Raw genomic sequence first — 16,219 nt, 5'->3', positions numbered from 1 at the left:
CAGTGATAAGGACCCCTTAGGGAATGTCCGCCTGCCAGCTTAGGCCTGCTCCTCATGGGGTCCGGGACTGCGAGAGGATGCAGACCGAGCTAAGGGACACCCCCCCCCCAGTGCATGAATGTCGTGTACCAGGCCTCTAGTGAATGAATAAATTAGGTGTTTGAAAAAATCTTTACATAAAAATACCAAGTACTATATAAATGCAATAGTTGCTGAGAATGAGACAAAGGACGTCATGGACCTTATTCTATATTTTAAAAGGCACACATTTAAAAGTGTGTATATATATATATACACACACACACACACACACACTTGGGGGCAAGCACACTTACCTGTGATTTACAGGGAGAGATATTTTCAATCTATAGGGTAAGGCAAGGGTTAAGAAAATCAAACTTGATCCTTCTCTGGCTGTTCTTGTTTTCTATTCCATTCTGACATAGTTTAAGAGAAATTTTAATGTCATTTATTTTATGACATGAAACAATTTTGTGATGGCTTTCAGCAGAAGTTTGCATCTAATTTTTGTATCATACTTACTGAAACTTAAATTACTCTGTTTTCTTTTAAATTTCTATGGTATTTATATTATAAACTCTCAAAAAGAGAGGTTTTCTTTAACTTTGCAATTCACCTCTTATTGAAATTTGGAATATATGTTTTAGTTATAAGTAAAATTAATAATCTATTTGCTAAACAATTTAATGTAAATAAGTTAATGTTTTACTTTCTCTTTAGATTTAGATCCTAGTATTACCCATATATGAGATAATTACTGATAATTTTATGTGCCTTTGTATTTGTACTATACATTTGACCTAATGCTAAATAACTTTGTAAAAAGCAATTGCTGAATAACTAATATAATATATGTACATTTAGAGTAAGGTACCAAACTTTGAAGATTCGTGGTGGATTTTTTTTTTTTTTTTTGCATATGTATCCAATCTCAGTTACAGAATTAATTAATTTTTTTAAAAATTTTCATATGTTTTATCTCATTATTATGCACTCTAATGCAGAGGGAACATTAGTTAATCTTTAGAATTTAAAAAAAATTAATCTCACTTCAAGGTCTAAGATTACTTCCACTAACATGAAAATTAATACAATGAAGTATCTTCTACAATGATTTAACAAAAATTGAACACTTTCTTGTATCTAAAAGTCAAAAGTTTCAGTCCATAACAATAGTACTAACTACATCTAACATTTTCATGTCCTACTTGTCACTAAGCATCAGTGTAACAATGCATAACTAAAGCACTAAATATTCTACACATATTACCTCATTTAATCACAAAATAATCCCATAGAGTGGGTAATATTTCAGAGTCCAGGTAAAGTAATATGGGGAGCTGTGTTGAAGAAACCTACAGTTCTATTTCTGTGTGTTTCTTTTTCTTTCTTTTTTTTTTTTACACAGAACATTTCACTTCTAATACTTCTGGTCACTAAATGTGTGTGGGATTTTTCCCACACCATTCAATTCTCCATTATACCAGCTGTGTTTTACAACTTAACTCAGTTCTGAAGCTGTCTACCTGGAGATAATGTCAGATCCCAGAGATTAAGGGCACAGTCTCACAAAAGTGTTCCCACCCCACTTCAGATGTCAATCACAAATAGGAGGTCCTCAGGCTACCCAGACTCTCTCTGATGTGGCTACAAATTGGAGATTCCCATGACCACCCCCCCTCCTGGGTTCCATTAATTTGTTATATAGGCTCACAGAACTCAGAAAAACATGTACTCATGTTTACCAGCTTACTAAAAAATACAATAAAGGATACAGATGAACAGCCAGATTAAGAGGTACACAGGGTGAGGTCTGGTAGGGACACAAGTTTAGGAACTCCTGTCCCTATGGAATTGGGGAGCGTCATTTTCTTAGTACCTAGACGTGTTCACCAACCTGGAAGCTCCTTCAAGCCCCTACCCTTGGTCTTGGGGTTTTATGGAAGCTCCCTCACATAGGCTCAATTAATTATTAACTCCATTTCCAGGCTTCTCCACTCTGGATGATTGGGGTTGGGCTGAAAATTCCAAACTTTTAATCATGGTGTCCCCTTCTTGGTGACCAGCCCTCACCCAGGATCTCATGCAAAACCACTTCAGTAGAACAAGAGTGCTCCTAGTGTTCTCACTACTTAGGAATTTACAAAGGTTTTAAGGGCTCTGTGTCAGAAACCAGAAGCAGAAACCAATATATAGTTTCTATTAGTTCACAAGACATAAAGAGACTTGCCTTAGATTAAAGAGCTTTAAACACAGTTGCAGTTGCCTCCAACTCTAGATCCCAAATATTGAGCATGGTGCTATAAAGAAATGCTATGCCATAATTCATTACCTTACAAGATACAACTTTGTCAATTATATAGAAAATTTTATTACAGTAGAATAACAGGCCTACGTTTCAAACATCTCACTTGAGAGCACTTAAACTGAGCTATATCTAAAAAAATACCCACCCATAGTAGCAAATATCCTATCCAATAAAAGAGAAATATGCAAATTGACTGTACCTCCACTACACTACCAGCCAATAGGAGTGAGTATGCAAATTAACCCAACCAAGATTGTGAGGCCCATAGCGGCCAGGTGGCATTGGGCCTGCCGGGTGGATGGGAGATACAAACCAGCAGGGAGGCCAGCACCCAGCAGCCCCAAGCCCCGCCATGGCCATGCTGGGGCTGTGGGGGGCCAGATCGGAGACACAAACCCACAGGGAGGCCAGCACCCAGCAGCCCCAAGCCCCGCCATGGCCACACTGGGGCTGCGGGGGGCCAGATCGGAGACACAAACCCACAGGGAGGCCGGCACCCAGCAGTCCCAAGCCCTGCCATGGCCACACTGGGGCTGCAGGGGGCTGGATCGGAGACACAAACCCGTAGGGAGGCAGGCATCCAGCAGCCCCAAGCCCCGCCACTGTGGACCTGGGGCTGGGGGGAAGGGCCTGATTGGAGACACAAACCCACAGGCCTGGCACCCAGCAGCCCCAAGGCCCGAGGCAGAGGCGCTCGAGCTGCTGGTTGGCGGGGGTGGGTGGGCAGCAGGGACACAAACCCGCAAGAAACCTGTGGAAAGGGAGATAAGCTATCATAACTTTATCTTTCTTTCCACAAGATGAGAAAACTGCCCCTGGTTTATTTAGTGATGTGGCCCACACCTTTCTACAAACACAGGGTATGTTATGACCACTCCCAGGAAGGTCTGGTCAGAATACCATCTCCAGGGAATAACGCTACTGTGGCAAATCATCTAAGAGAGGAAACAAGCTTTTGGTGGGTTTATTCTGAAGGTGAGAGAACATGCCACCCCAACATATGCTGTGTTATACTGATGATCTTGACCTGCAGATGCTTGAAAAACAGCAAATGCATGCAGAGGTTTTCACTGAAGTCTCCTGATCTGCCTAAAATCGGACCCCCCAAAAGGAGTTCAAATGTCATGGCTCCCCTTCACGGGAGAAGTGTCATCAGGCAGAGAAGACTGACTCCTGTCACAGGACAGGAGAGTACAAGTTGATATAATACCCAAACTTTGTTACAAACTATTTTCCCCCACTCCCATTCATCTTTCCTAAAAATCATTTACTCTCCTCTAAGAGGCCTACATCTCCCGTCCCCTTTCCCTAGGAAGAAGGTCTTTAAATCTGCATTCTAAGCCACCTTGGGGAGTTACTCATTTTTCCCTGGGATCTCCCACATATACACAAGGTACACATGTTAATGAACTTTTGTTTTTCTCTTGGTGATCTGTCTTTCATTACAAGGACCTCCACTAAGAACTCAGAAAGGTAGAGGAAAACTATTTTCCCTCCTCCATAATTCTATCTCGGGAAATCAAGTCCCCAGCTGAACAATGAGGTTGGCTCAAGTACCAAGCAGTCTTGGCTGACTGGAGAGAAGCTTCTAGGGAGAAATCAATGATATTGGCATCAAAGTGGGACGGAGGGCACAAGCATTGTTGCTGGTGGGAGTTTAAAGTGGTTCAACATTTTTGGAGGGTGATTTGGCAAACTCAATTAAAATGTTCAAGGTTCATCCAAGAGTCTTCTTCTAGAAATCGCATCTGCTGAGATAAAGCACAAGCGCATAAGCCCTGGTTAGAACCCAGGATGCTATTGCGGGCTCTTCTTCCACGATAGGAAAACCTGGGAACAACCTGCATTTTTAGGACAAGGTGGCATCTAATAAAAGGGTAATATGCTAATTAGACTGGGCATCTTCTGGACGACCTTCCAGATGTCCTTCCGGACATCCTTCCCGACAAAGCCATGTTGGTGGGTCCAAGGGAGAGGAGGTTAGAGGTGATCAGGCAGGCAGGGGAGAGCAGTTAGGGGGATCAGGCTGGCAGGCAGGTGAGCAGTTAGGAGCCAGAGGTCCTGAGGGGTCCCAGATTGGAGAGAGAGCAGGCTGAGAGGAGAGGACCCCCTTCCCGTGCACGAATTTTGTGCACCGGGCCACTAGTATTATCATAATAGCTGAAATATACCAGCCACTATGTTAAGCAAATCTATAAGTTAAATAAGATCTCCAATATATCTTCCTCTGTTCTTGTAAGTAAAATAACATATTATGTATTTTATACATTACAATTTAGATTAAAACCTTTAGCATAGATGGGTGATTCCTTTGACCCATATGGGTCTACTTTTTTTTATATGTTATTAGTCATTTGCCTTATAATTTATCACATTATCTAAATATATTTGAATGTAAGTTCATTCAAAGTAACTGTAGATCATATTCATATTCTTACCTGATCATGACATTTGTCATGTAATAAATATTAAGAAAATATTTTTAATAATGAACACCTCCTGAAGGAACAGTGCTTTTAACACCCTCGCTTTAGAGTTCTGACCTCCAGAACTGTAAGAGTGAGGAAAGAGTAGATATAGGCACTAAATAAAATGGAATCATTTTAACCAAGATGCTAAAATTATTAACATCTCGAAGTTTGAGGCATAAGGAAAGATTCCTTTCTTGTTCTAACTAACCTAGGAACTTTTTTTTTTTTTTTAACTTTGAGTCCTGTGTCAATGTCTGTACCTCTAGGTAACCCTCTAGTTACCCCCTGAAGGACTCACATACCCAGGTCACCTGATTATTACTCAGACTACCAGGAACTGACCCGACCTCATGACAATCATCTCTGGACCACCTGGCATCCATCGTTCTGTCTCCCTGATACCTGACTAATAATTATCTTATACCAATCCCAGGGCTAAGAATGAAGGACTGATATTTCTCAAAAATGCACTTTTTTACAATAAGAATTTTTAACTTTTTTTTCTTCTTTGGAACACTTCTGGTGTTTTGCCTAATTGTGTATCTAGTTTGCAAACTCCAAGATCCTTAAATAAATTTCTATCATTTATATCTAGCAAAGCCACTGGACACGTTGGTACAAACTTTCAAGGTACAAACTTTCAGTTATAAGATGAATGAATAAGGTCTGAGGATCTAATGTATAACAACAATATTGCACTGTCTAATTGAAATTTGCTAAAAGAAGAACTTAAATATTTTCATACACAAAACATTAAATGAGGAAAAGGATAAATATATGAGACAATAGATGTGTTAATGTACTCAATGGGGGATAACCTTTCACAATGTATATGTATGTCAAATCATCACATCATACATTTTAAATATATTACAATTTTGCTTGTCAATTATATCTCAATAAAGTTGAAAAGTTATTTAAAAAATTGAACAGATTTCTCAAAATTAAAAATCTGCTCTTTAAAAGACACTGTTTAAAAAATAAAAAGTAAGGCTCAAACAGAAAAAGAATATTTATAAAACACATTTTAGATAAAGTGTAAATATTTAACGGTCAAAAGCACAATAATAACAAATCAAAAATCGGATATAAATGGGCAAAGATTTGAACAGGCATTTGCTTCAACAAAGGAGGTATATGGATGACATAGAGCACAAAAAACATGCTCAATATCATTAATCATTAGAAAATGCATATTAAAACTCCTGCATGTCTATTAGAATTGTTAAAAAACACACAAAAGTAAACATAACAAGAAATATAGAAAGCAGTTGGCACATTTTTAAAAAGTTAAATATACACATACCATAAAGACCAGCCATTCCACTCTTAGATATTTATTTACCCATGAAATTTACACTCATGAAATTATATGCCCATTCAAGACATGTGGATGGATTTTATGGTAGCTATATTGATAATAACCAAATACTAGAAAAATATCTAAAAGTGAATGGAAAATGAATTGGGTTATATCCATACAATGGAATAGGACTCAGCAATAAAAAGAATGAACTATTGATACACAAAACAATATGAACAAATCTCAAAAGAATGACATTGTGTAAAAGAAACCAGTCAAAAAGTAGTTTTACTGTATGATCTGGTTCATGTATCGCAAACTGATCTGTAGTGACAGAAGCAAATGTTTGGGAGGGCAAGATGGAGAGAAGGAGGAGGGAGGAATTATACATATTCATTTCAGGTGATAAATGTATTCATGGTTCAATTGTGGTGATGGTTTCACATGTGTTTACATATCTCAAAATTTATCAAATTGTTCACTATGAATATGTGTAGTTTATTGCACATTAACTATAAATCAATAAAGCTATTAAAATGAACCTTTCGCACTTTAACTTAATAAATGAAGACAAACAATATATATCCTGAATTAAGATATTCATGTAGAAATTTAAAATCAGTGTTAAAAAATAGTAAAAATATCTTACACTCCTCATCCATATAAAAGATCAAAAGAAGTTAAGAGAAGATTGTGAAAATAATTTTTGGAGCAAATTATGATTTTGCTATAATCTGTATCTTTCTCATTGGTACTTCTCCCTTTATTTGAACTATGATGTCTCTTAGAGAGTTAAACGTGTGTCTCTAATTTAAATATTAGAGGGATTGGTGTCTTTTCTTATCTAAAGTGTCTAAAGTGACAGCTACCTGTTTTGACCTAGATTAAAGGGGATGTAAGTGCAGTAGTCTGAGTTCTGTACCCAATCAGAGTCTTTTGGATAAGGATGCATGAATATTGTCTGTGAACCCGCTGTGGGCCACGCACATATAGGAAAGCTATTGTGAGACTGCTTTAGATTCTAGAAGAGAGCTGCAGAGATGGTGATTGACTAGAGCAGAGGGAAACTACAGAAGGAAAGATATTTAAGGTCCTAACATTAATCTTCATGGAGATGTGGTCACCCACATCAAGGGAGATTGAATGATATCCCGGGTGCTTGCTGGGGCTGACCAGCAGACCCTGAGCGGCAGATGAATCCTGACCTTTTAGAGATTCCTCCTTACAGACTTTCCAACCAAGTTCCGTTCTTCCCCTCAGATGCTCAGAAAAAGACACAAAAGCATTCAGAGGAAAAAGACAGAGTTAAATACCCATGAATCTCAGAAAGTGAGATGCCAGCTTGTAAGAATATCAAGTAGATAAGAACTTTCTGGCTTCCCTTTTCTCTTCTCCATTCTGTTCACATACATCTTCTTCCCCTTGGAATCACCCTCCCAGCATCATAAACAGCTTAGAGCCAGCTCAGGGAGGGGATGTGAAAAGGACTATTGAAAGCCAGCCACTTTCTCTTTCCTATTGCTGGTCTATTCCGCTGAAACACATTTCAGCCAGAGATGGTGGGGAAAGATCTGATGTGAAATTCAACTCAACATTTTGCTTATTAAATAGAATTGGACTAGTTTCTGAGTTGAAGTGGTGCATGTTACTCAAAGTGACCAGAAAACTATTTATACTGTATAGACACATATTGGACAAAATCAGGGATTAAAGATGTAGCCACTACTATATGGGTGGGGGCAGTGAAAGACAAAGTTTCTTGTTGTTGTTTTTTTTTTATATGTTTTTATTGATTTCAGAGAGAGGGAGGGAGAGGGATAGAGAGATAGAAACATTGATGAGAGAGAAGCATCAAGCCCACAACCCAGGCATATGCCCCGACTGGGAATCGAACCATAACCTCCTGATTCATAGGTTGACACTCAACCACTGAGCTACACTGTTTGGGCCAAAGTTTCTTTATTAGTATATACCACTCATTATAATTTGTAAGATATTGTGATTTATTTAATAAATAAGGTATTGATAAATTGTTCAAAATAGTTTTAAGTTCCTTACTTTTTGACAGAGAATTACAGACATAGGAAAATGTCAAGTAGTACACAATCAATCTGAAATTTTTACAACCTCTGTAAAGAGGTATCAAAATGTACTCTCGAATACAAAGCCAGGAATGATAGTGCCCCTGTGATAAAGGGTCTGCGAATGCATTTCTGTATTTAGCAAAATCCTTATGTCAGAATGACCTTTAAATACAAGAAATGTTAGACGCCTTTTTAAGTATAATTGAAAGGATTTAGTCCTTTTCACCTGCAAATAAACACCACATCTCTATTGGCAGTGCATTCACATTGATTTAGATGATTTCATAACTGTTCCCCTTGAGAACCTTGGACTAGGAGTCAGGAAATTTGGATTCTTTTTTGGCCATGTTGTTGGCTTAATATATTACTAGAGAAACACTATCTAAACTCTCCATTCTCTCCTGCGACATTTTTAAAAGACACATATTTTAGCTACTCCAAGTAGGGCAGAAAATCACTTTCATGTGCCAGGTGTGGTATGGTTTTTCAATATCTGTAACTATGCTTTACCTTGTGCTTAAAGGAGGCTTATTTGAAGATTTCAGTTTGCCTAGAAAGAAGCAATTAAAAGTAAATTTTCTAAAATCCCATTTACAATACCTTCAAAAAACAACAAATGAATTTAATGAGAAATGAATGTTCTTGATATCTGTGTAGAAAAGTGTAAAAAATACACAGAGAGAAGCTAGATAAGTAGAGATGAACCTTGTTTATAGATTGGAAGTTTAAATATCTTTAAGCTCTCAGTTCTCCTCAAATTGATTTATAGATTCAATTCCATCTCAATCAAAATCTCAGCAGCCACTTTTAGTAAAAATTGGTAAGTTAGAAGGTACTAGAATAACTATTTGTGGTGGTGGGGAGGAACTTCTCTATCTCATATAATACATAAGAATAATTCAATAGGTAACTTCATGGAGGTCAAAAGTCAAACAGCGGTTACCAGGGATTTCAAACGGGGGATGTAATGGGGAGTTATTGTTTAATGAGTACAGAGTTCAGTTTGGGATGATGAGAAATATTCTGATGATAGTAGTGATAGTTGCACAGCAATGTGAATGTACATAATGCCAATAAATAATACATTAAAATGATTAAAGTAATCAAGTTTATGTCATATGCATATGTTTTAACCACAATTAAAAAGTAATTGAGTCTTTGAAAAGCAACCACTGTTCCTGACTAATGTATGTCTTATCAAATGGAATGAGATAAAACTACTGCCTCACTTTAAAGGCTTGGGATAAAAGACAAAATAAAATGCTGCTTCCAGACTTGAAAGTATATATCAGACTGGTGAAATAAAAAATGCCTAGCAGGCATATGCTGAAAATGTGTGCTTAGAACTGTGAAAACACATAATTTCCATTAGAATGAGACACAAAACTATCTTAAGATGCCATACCTGGCTTCTTGCATGATATGTGCACTTTAATATTTACCAATTAAACTCAAATAAAGCAGTAAAGAAAATAATTCAAAGTGAATAATAGAAATGTAAAAGCTGAAAATATAAACCTTTTAGAATAAAAGAAAGGAATATCTATAATGTTAGATTAGACAAAGATTTCGAAAGAACACAAAGAGCACTAACAATAAGTTAAAAAATGGTAAATAAGACTTAACAGCAAAAGGTGTGCTCTTCAATAAGAGCCATTAAAGTATTAAAATGTAACCACAGACTTGGATATTAATGTTTTCAATGTATATATGATAAAGAACTGTGTCTAGAATATATTTCTTAAATCTCTAAAACTCAGTAATAAAAAGCAAAGCACAATAAAAATATACAAAAGACTTGACATTTTCCAAAAAACATACAACTGGTCAATAAATTCATAAAAAGTGTTTAATATTATTGCTCATCATGCAAATACAAGACTACATCACTAGAATGGCTAAAAATAAAAAGAATCGCAATACCAAGTGTAAGCAAGCATGTGGAGCCACTCAAACTTTTATATGTCAATGGTAAAAGAGAAACCTGTATGATCACTTGGAATACCATTTGGCAGTTCACTGTAAAATTAAAATATGCCTACCCCAGGATCTAGAAAATTCACTCTAAGACATTTTCCCAAGAGGAATCAAAACCTACGTGCCTCAAAATACTTATACCAGAATGTTAATTACAGTTGCATTTATAATACTAAAAACTGGACATAAATTAAAATGTAAATGCTTAAACAAATTATTGATATTTATATAAAGGAATACCACCCAGAAATATAAATAAAAGTATAATTAAGGTATACTCCAGCATAATGAATCCCACATAAACTATTTTGGGCAAAAAGCGCTAGATATTGAAAATTTTATTTACATACCAGTACAGCAATAGAAAATGGGAAACATAATAGAAATCAAAGCAATGGTTACCCGAAATGGGAGAGATCAAATACAAAGGTGCATGGATAAACATTCTGAGGGGATGAAAGTGTTTTTGATTGAAGTGTGGTTTAAATGGGAATATATAGTCATATCTAAATTGGTGAACTTTTGAGTCAAGCGGATTGCCCTTCCTATATGGGCAGGCCTCATTCAATTGGGTGTAGGCAGGCATAAAACACAAAGACTTGCCCTCTCCCCACAAGAGGGAATTCTCCAGCTGACTGCCTTTGACTTCATCTGCACCACTGGTTCTAGGTGTTCAGGCTGCCGGGTGTCCAGAGTAATACCATCAGCTCTTCTGGGTCTCCAGGCTGCCAGACTGCACTGCTCATTTTAAACCAGCCAGTCTCCATAAGTATGTAAGCCAATCCCTTAAAATAAATCTCTTTATACCCATTCTATTGGTTCTGTTTCTCAGGCAAACACTAACTAATACATATCTCATATCCAGAAAAAGATATAGAACATATTTTCTAGAAACATATACCAGTTCAAGAAAATCCTTTCAAGTCTTTAGATTTTTATTCTAGACTAAGATTCAGAGTATACACTTCAGAGGTAGCCAGAAATACTGTTTATTTTTCTCTGTGAATCTTGAATGTTCCTACTACAAGAAAAATCAATAAGAGGTTGCATTCAATCAATCCCATCACCTTCTTCCTTCTTGACTGTCCTAAAGCCACTATTGTTGATGAAATCTATTTCCAACCAGCTATTTCCATTTGTCCATAGTTCCTTAAGGATGCTCCTGCAACAGTCTTATTGCTAGACTAGATTCTTCTGTAAACTCAGCTGGAGGCACTTGAAGTTTCCCAAGACCCGTCCATCCTGGCACTGTCTGAAGGCCGGCGTTTGCCTCTCCAGCCCTGTGTACTTCAAATCCCTGCACACCAGTTTGGCTCTTGGCCAGTGTTTTCTGCCAGGTTTCTTGGAATCTTGCTTCACTGTGCATAGCTCAAGAACCAGCCAACACTGAGAGACATTTGCATGCAGATTTGTTGTACTCACTTTTCTGAAGTTCCCTCTCTCCAGAATTTTTCTCTCTAAAGCAAAAATTCATTTTCTAAGTACCAAACTCATCCCTCTAAAATGTTCTGCTTTGTCTCTATTCCCAAGAACTGAAAACTGGATAATACCTTCAGATTAAACAGCCAGAATACCAGAGTAACATCCATTTTGTTTCCCTTCTCTTAAAGAAAGAAGCCCTCCTCCCCGCCTGCCTCAGTTGTTCTCTAGTGCTTACCAACAACTGCTTTGCACACTTTGTCCATATCCGGTAGTAATTGTTTTCAGGGCACCATAGCAACAAACAAGGTTACCAGAGGAAACTGAAATCATAAATCATATTGTCACCCCACCCCCACAACCTTAAAATTCTTTAATGGCTTCTCACTATACAGTACTTTGAACAAATTCAGATACCTAGCCTTGACCTGCAGAATCTGAACCTTGACAATCTCTCCTAGTTCACCTAGAGCAGCCGTGGGCAAACTACGGCCCGCAGGCCGGATCCGGCCCGTTCAGCTGTTCTATCCGGCCCACGGAGCCGAAGGAGCGGAGGGTTCTCTTGCTCTCCCCTCCACTCCTTCACCAGCAGCAGTGTTAACATGGCCGCAGCTCCTTCTTCTGAGTGGGCAGATTTATATCCGCCCATTCAGTAGAAGGAACAACCTCTCAATCTTCCAGAGGCTCCTTGTAATGCCCACGGACCCGTCCCCCGACATCACCCTGGGAATGCGTAGACACGTTATCGTGGTGATGTAGGGAGACACGCCCCTGGAGAGCACAGTATCAGAGCATTAGCTAAAAAGGAGACCAACAACACTGTTCCCACTGAAGTTGATGTGTTAAAGACCAAAAACCTTTCAACCCAGTCTACATTGCCATCTACATCTACGTCCCAGGCATAATTTGGAAGTTGCACTAAAGAAAATGTTTAATTTACTGTTTACACATTTTGTTCTTTTCTATTTGTTTTAGTTTTAAATTATTTTATTATATTTAAGTTTAATTTGAAAGGCTTTTGTACCTTTCCTTTGTTAGGCAATTTTATTTTGCCTTTGCCATCTTCAACATAAGGTATGTTATTGTGCTATGATTCCTCCATTTTTTGAAGTTTCAAATTATAATAATTAGTGTTTACATTCTTCTTGTTAAAATGTTTGAAATGAATAAAACTATTGAAATAAAAAAAAAAGACCGTACCCTTTTATGTAATGATGTTTACTTTGAATTTATATTAGTTCACACAAACACTCCATCCATGCTTTTGTTCCGGCCCTCCGGTCCAGTTTAAGAACCCATTGTGGCCCTCGAGTCAAAAAGTTTGCCCACCCCTGACCTAGAGCCATGCGTTATCTCAGCACTTATCCAGCCTTGCAGCTCCTTAAGCATAACAAGCCGCTTGGTGCTCTGGGCCTTTATGTTTGCTACCCTCTCACTTCTGCCTAAAACACTGTTCTCCAAGCCTTTTATTAGCTTCTTTATTTGCATCCCCATGATTGACCTAAATGCAACTTTCTCACATTATGTAATTTCATATTCTTGTTTTTCACAATTTCTGCTCACTGGTTTTTTTGTTTGTTTGTTTGTTTGTTTTGTTTGTTTGTTTGTTTAATTTTCCCTTTTAGTGTATATCAGAATAAACTAAATCATACACAAAGAATTGGGGAAAGTGAATGAAAAATAAGTAGGGTTTATCTATGCAGAGAAGAGAATTCAATTACAATGATTGCAAAGTTACTTATATACAGACTAGTGATAATTTTCTAGTCTGAGGAAGATGAAAATAGGGAATGCATATGATTTTTATAAAATTCAAATTGCTCTTTATATATTATTAGAGGCCTGGTGCACGGAATTCTGGCATGGGGGGCTGTCCCTCAGCCCGGCCTGCACCCTCGCCAATCTGGGACCCCTCGGGGGATGTCCAACTGCCGGCAGTTGGACATCCCTCTCACAATCCGGGACCGCTGGCTCCTAACCGCTCGCCTGCCTGCCTGCCGGCCTGATCGCCCCCTAACCACTCCCCTGCCAGCTTGATCGCTGCCTAACCGCTTCCCTTCTGGCCTGATCACCCTCAACTGCTCTCCCCTGCTGGCCTGATTGCCCCCAACTGCTCTCCCCTGCCAGCCTGATCATCCCTTAACTGCTCTCCCCTGCCGGCCTAATCTCTCCCCTAACTGCTTGCTCCCCTGCCAGCCTGTTCACCCCTAACCGCCTCTGCCTCAGCCCCTGCCACCGTGGCTTTGTCCGGAAGGAAGTAGGATGTCTGGAAGATGTCCAGTTGAGCCAGTCTAATTAGCATATTACCCTTTTATTAGCATAGATTGCATTTTGACTCTGAAATGAGTAATTGACAAACATGAAATTATTTTATTTTACCAATTTAGATGAAATTGCTTTGTGTGTCATCATGGGTTTCCATGCAAGTAAGTCAACTTTTTGTGTTGCCTTTTGTTCTTAATGCCTTTGTACAATTAACAGGGTCTTTTCTTCTTAACTATAAATGATTTTCAAAGTATTTTACATATTCATTTTGTAGTAAGATTATATCTTTATTACATGTGTTGTACATATTTTGAAAGTTTATGACTTTTAATGTTATTCTAAAATTTTTGCCATATTCAAAGTTTTAATTTATGTGGTTGAATGTTCATCTTTTTCTTTTTGGCTCCTGTTGATGTGTTCTTACCTAAGATTCATGCAATTTTTAAGTCATCTTAAAATTTTATTGTTAATATAAATTAACTACATCTAGAATTTATTTTTATTTATGTGGTAAGTAGGTAAAAATTTTATTATATAGCCATTGTCCCCTTGACCGGGAGTTCGACTGGGAGTTCAACTGGGGGGTGTGGCTGGCTGGCCAACCTCCCACGTCTCCTCCCCCCAGCTGGCCTGGCCCCAAATTCGTGCATTGGGTCTCTAGTTCAATATAATATATGAACTCAGTACATATACACACATACACAAACACACAGACACACAGGCATTGAATCTAGGTATTTTGCTCTGCTTAATTGATATGTCCATTAACTTTTAGAATAGTATTTCATAATGACTATTTCTTTAAAAAATAGACTTAAATTAAATATTTATTAGTAATTAATTTTTCTCAATATTTACTTAGTAACCAAATTAAATAATTAATTAGGATATAACATTTTGACTTTACCTATATATTCTAGGACAAAGCAACCATTCATTATCCCTGTTTTCAGAAGTTAATGATTCTTTTATTTTTTATTCTTAAAAATGGTACAATATTAAATGATCATCTCAAACCACATTAGAAAAATGTCACGTTTGATGGAAAAATGAGATTCATCTAGCGATTGGAATAGAAATAGGGAGAAAAAATGTTTTCCATTAAATTGGAATGAAACTGGATTTCAAGGATTTATCCCACCCTATTATGATTCAGCCAGTGCCTTACTGAGTACACAGAGACCTCCAGCAAATATTTATTTATTGACTGAAAAACATATTTGAAAGCATTTGAAATGGTCTATTGTCCAAATTGTATAAATAAAATTACACAGATAAAAATTCCTCTTTACCATTTTGTGAAACATGAGTGTTCAGTTAGCTTGAATAAACAATTAATACATATTTATTGGATACATGTAGAAATCACAATTGTTTTTATGGTCCATACAAAGAAGTAGATGAATTAATGAGTTGTTTTTAAAACTTTGCAATAAAAATCAGGGAAACATTCAACCACTAGGAGAAAATTATGAATTCTGAAGGAAAGGAAGTTTGTAAGACCTGGAATTTCTTAGGTTCCCTTAAAGAAGGTTGGTCTTTCCCCTCAGGCAAGGAAAATATGTCAGCACTACAGATTCTTTCTTCTAGGACTCAGGAAACCTAATGAGCAAGAGCTGTGATGAACCATTCTTATAGAAGCAAGTAGATTACTTGAGTCCTATGACAATTCTTTTAGGTGGAATTCTTTTGGAAAATAAATCTGAAAAAAAAAACCCACATAAAACATGATGTTTTTTACTCCTTTACATACAGTATGCATATTTTTTTTATTTTTGATTTTTTACTTTAATCTCTTTAAAATTCCATTTTCAGGCAAGAAGCTTGAGTGTTTGGCAGAGAGTATTAACATATGTATTCAGTGCTGTTTTCTATAGCTCATATAGCATTACCCACATATTTATCTATTTTCTATATACCTATTTTCTTTAACTGCATAGAAACATAAGCACAGCATATACTAACAAAGGAAACAAGGTGAAAAAAAGATTAAATATATTTAAACCCGTGTGTGTATAGACATGGTGTTGGGCATCTTTCTGGAAATATACAGGTTAGGCTCTCAAAGAGGTTTGAAATTTGGTGCACTGGGCCAAGACACATGCAAGAAAAACAAACAAAAAGCAGTATTAATAAGCTAATGAAAACGTTTTTATTGAGGTTAAAAACCTAAATAATTACTAGTTGTTGTTTTTTTTAATGTGTAGGTGTTTATATTATTTGCCCTTAAAAAAATCTCTGTAATGGTTTAGGGTTTTCTGGTGAAGTAAATTAAAAACAAAAATCTTCATAACAATTATGTCAATGTGAGCATTGCATTTTATGTTTTATTCTGGAATATTTATGAATTCTCTGCTCCATTAAATCTCCC

At 37.1% G+C, this 16,219-nt stretch overlaps 1 pseudogene across 1 annotated transcript in view; it reads right to left on the bottom strand.

The window, feature by feature from the left end:
* Positions 1-11,849, bottom strand: part of LOC308248235 (nascent polypeptide-associated complex subunit alpha-like) — a 153,751-nt pseudogene extending 141,902 nt beyond the window's left edge. The window contains exon 1 of the transcript in view: positions 11,822-11,849. The product of the transcript in view is annotated as a nascent polypeptide-associated complex subunit alpha-like (transcript). The remainder of the gene's footprint in view (positions 1-11,821) is intronic.
* Between the last annotated feature and the right edge of the window lie 4,370 nt (positions 11,850-16,219).

This window comes from Plecotus auritus (assembly GCF_963455305.1).
Source record: "Plecotus auritus genome assembly, chromosome: 5".
Lineage (NCBI taxonomy): Eukaryota > Metazoa > Chordata > Mammalia > Chiroptera > Vespertilionidae > Plecotus > Plecotus auritus.
This window is presented reverse-complemented; position numbering and strand designations above follow the sequence as displayed.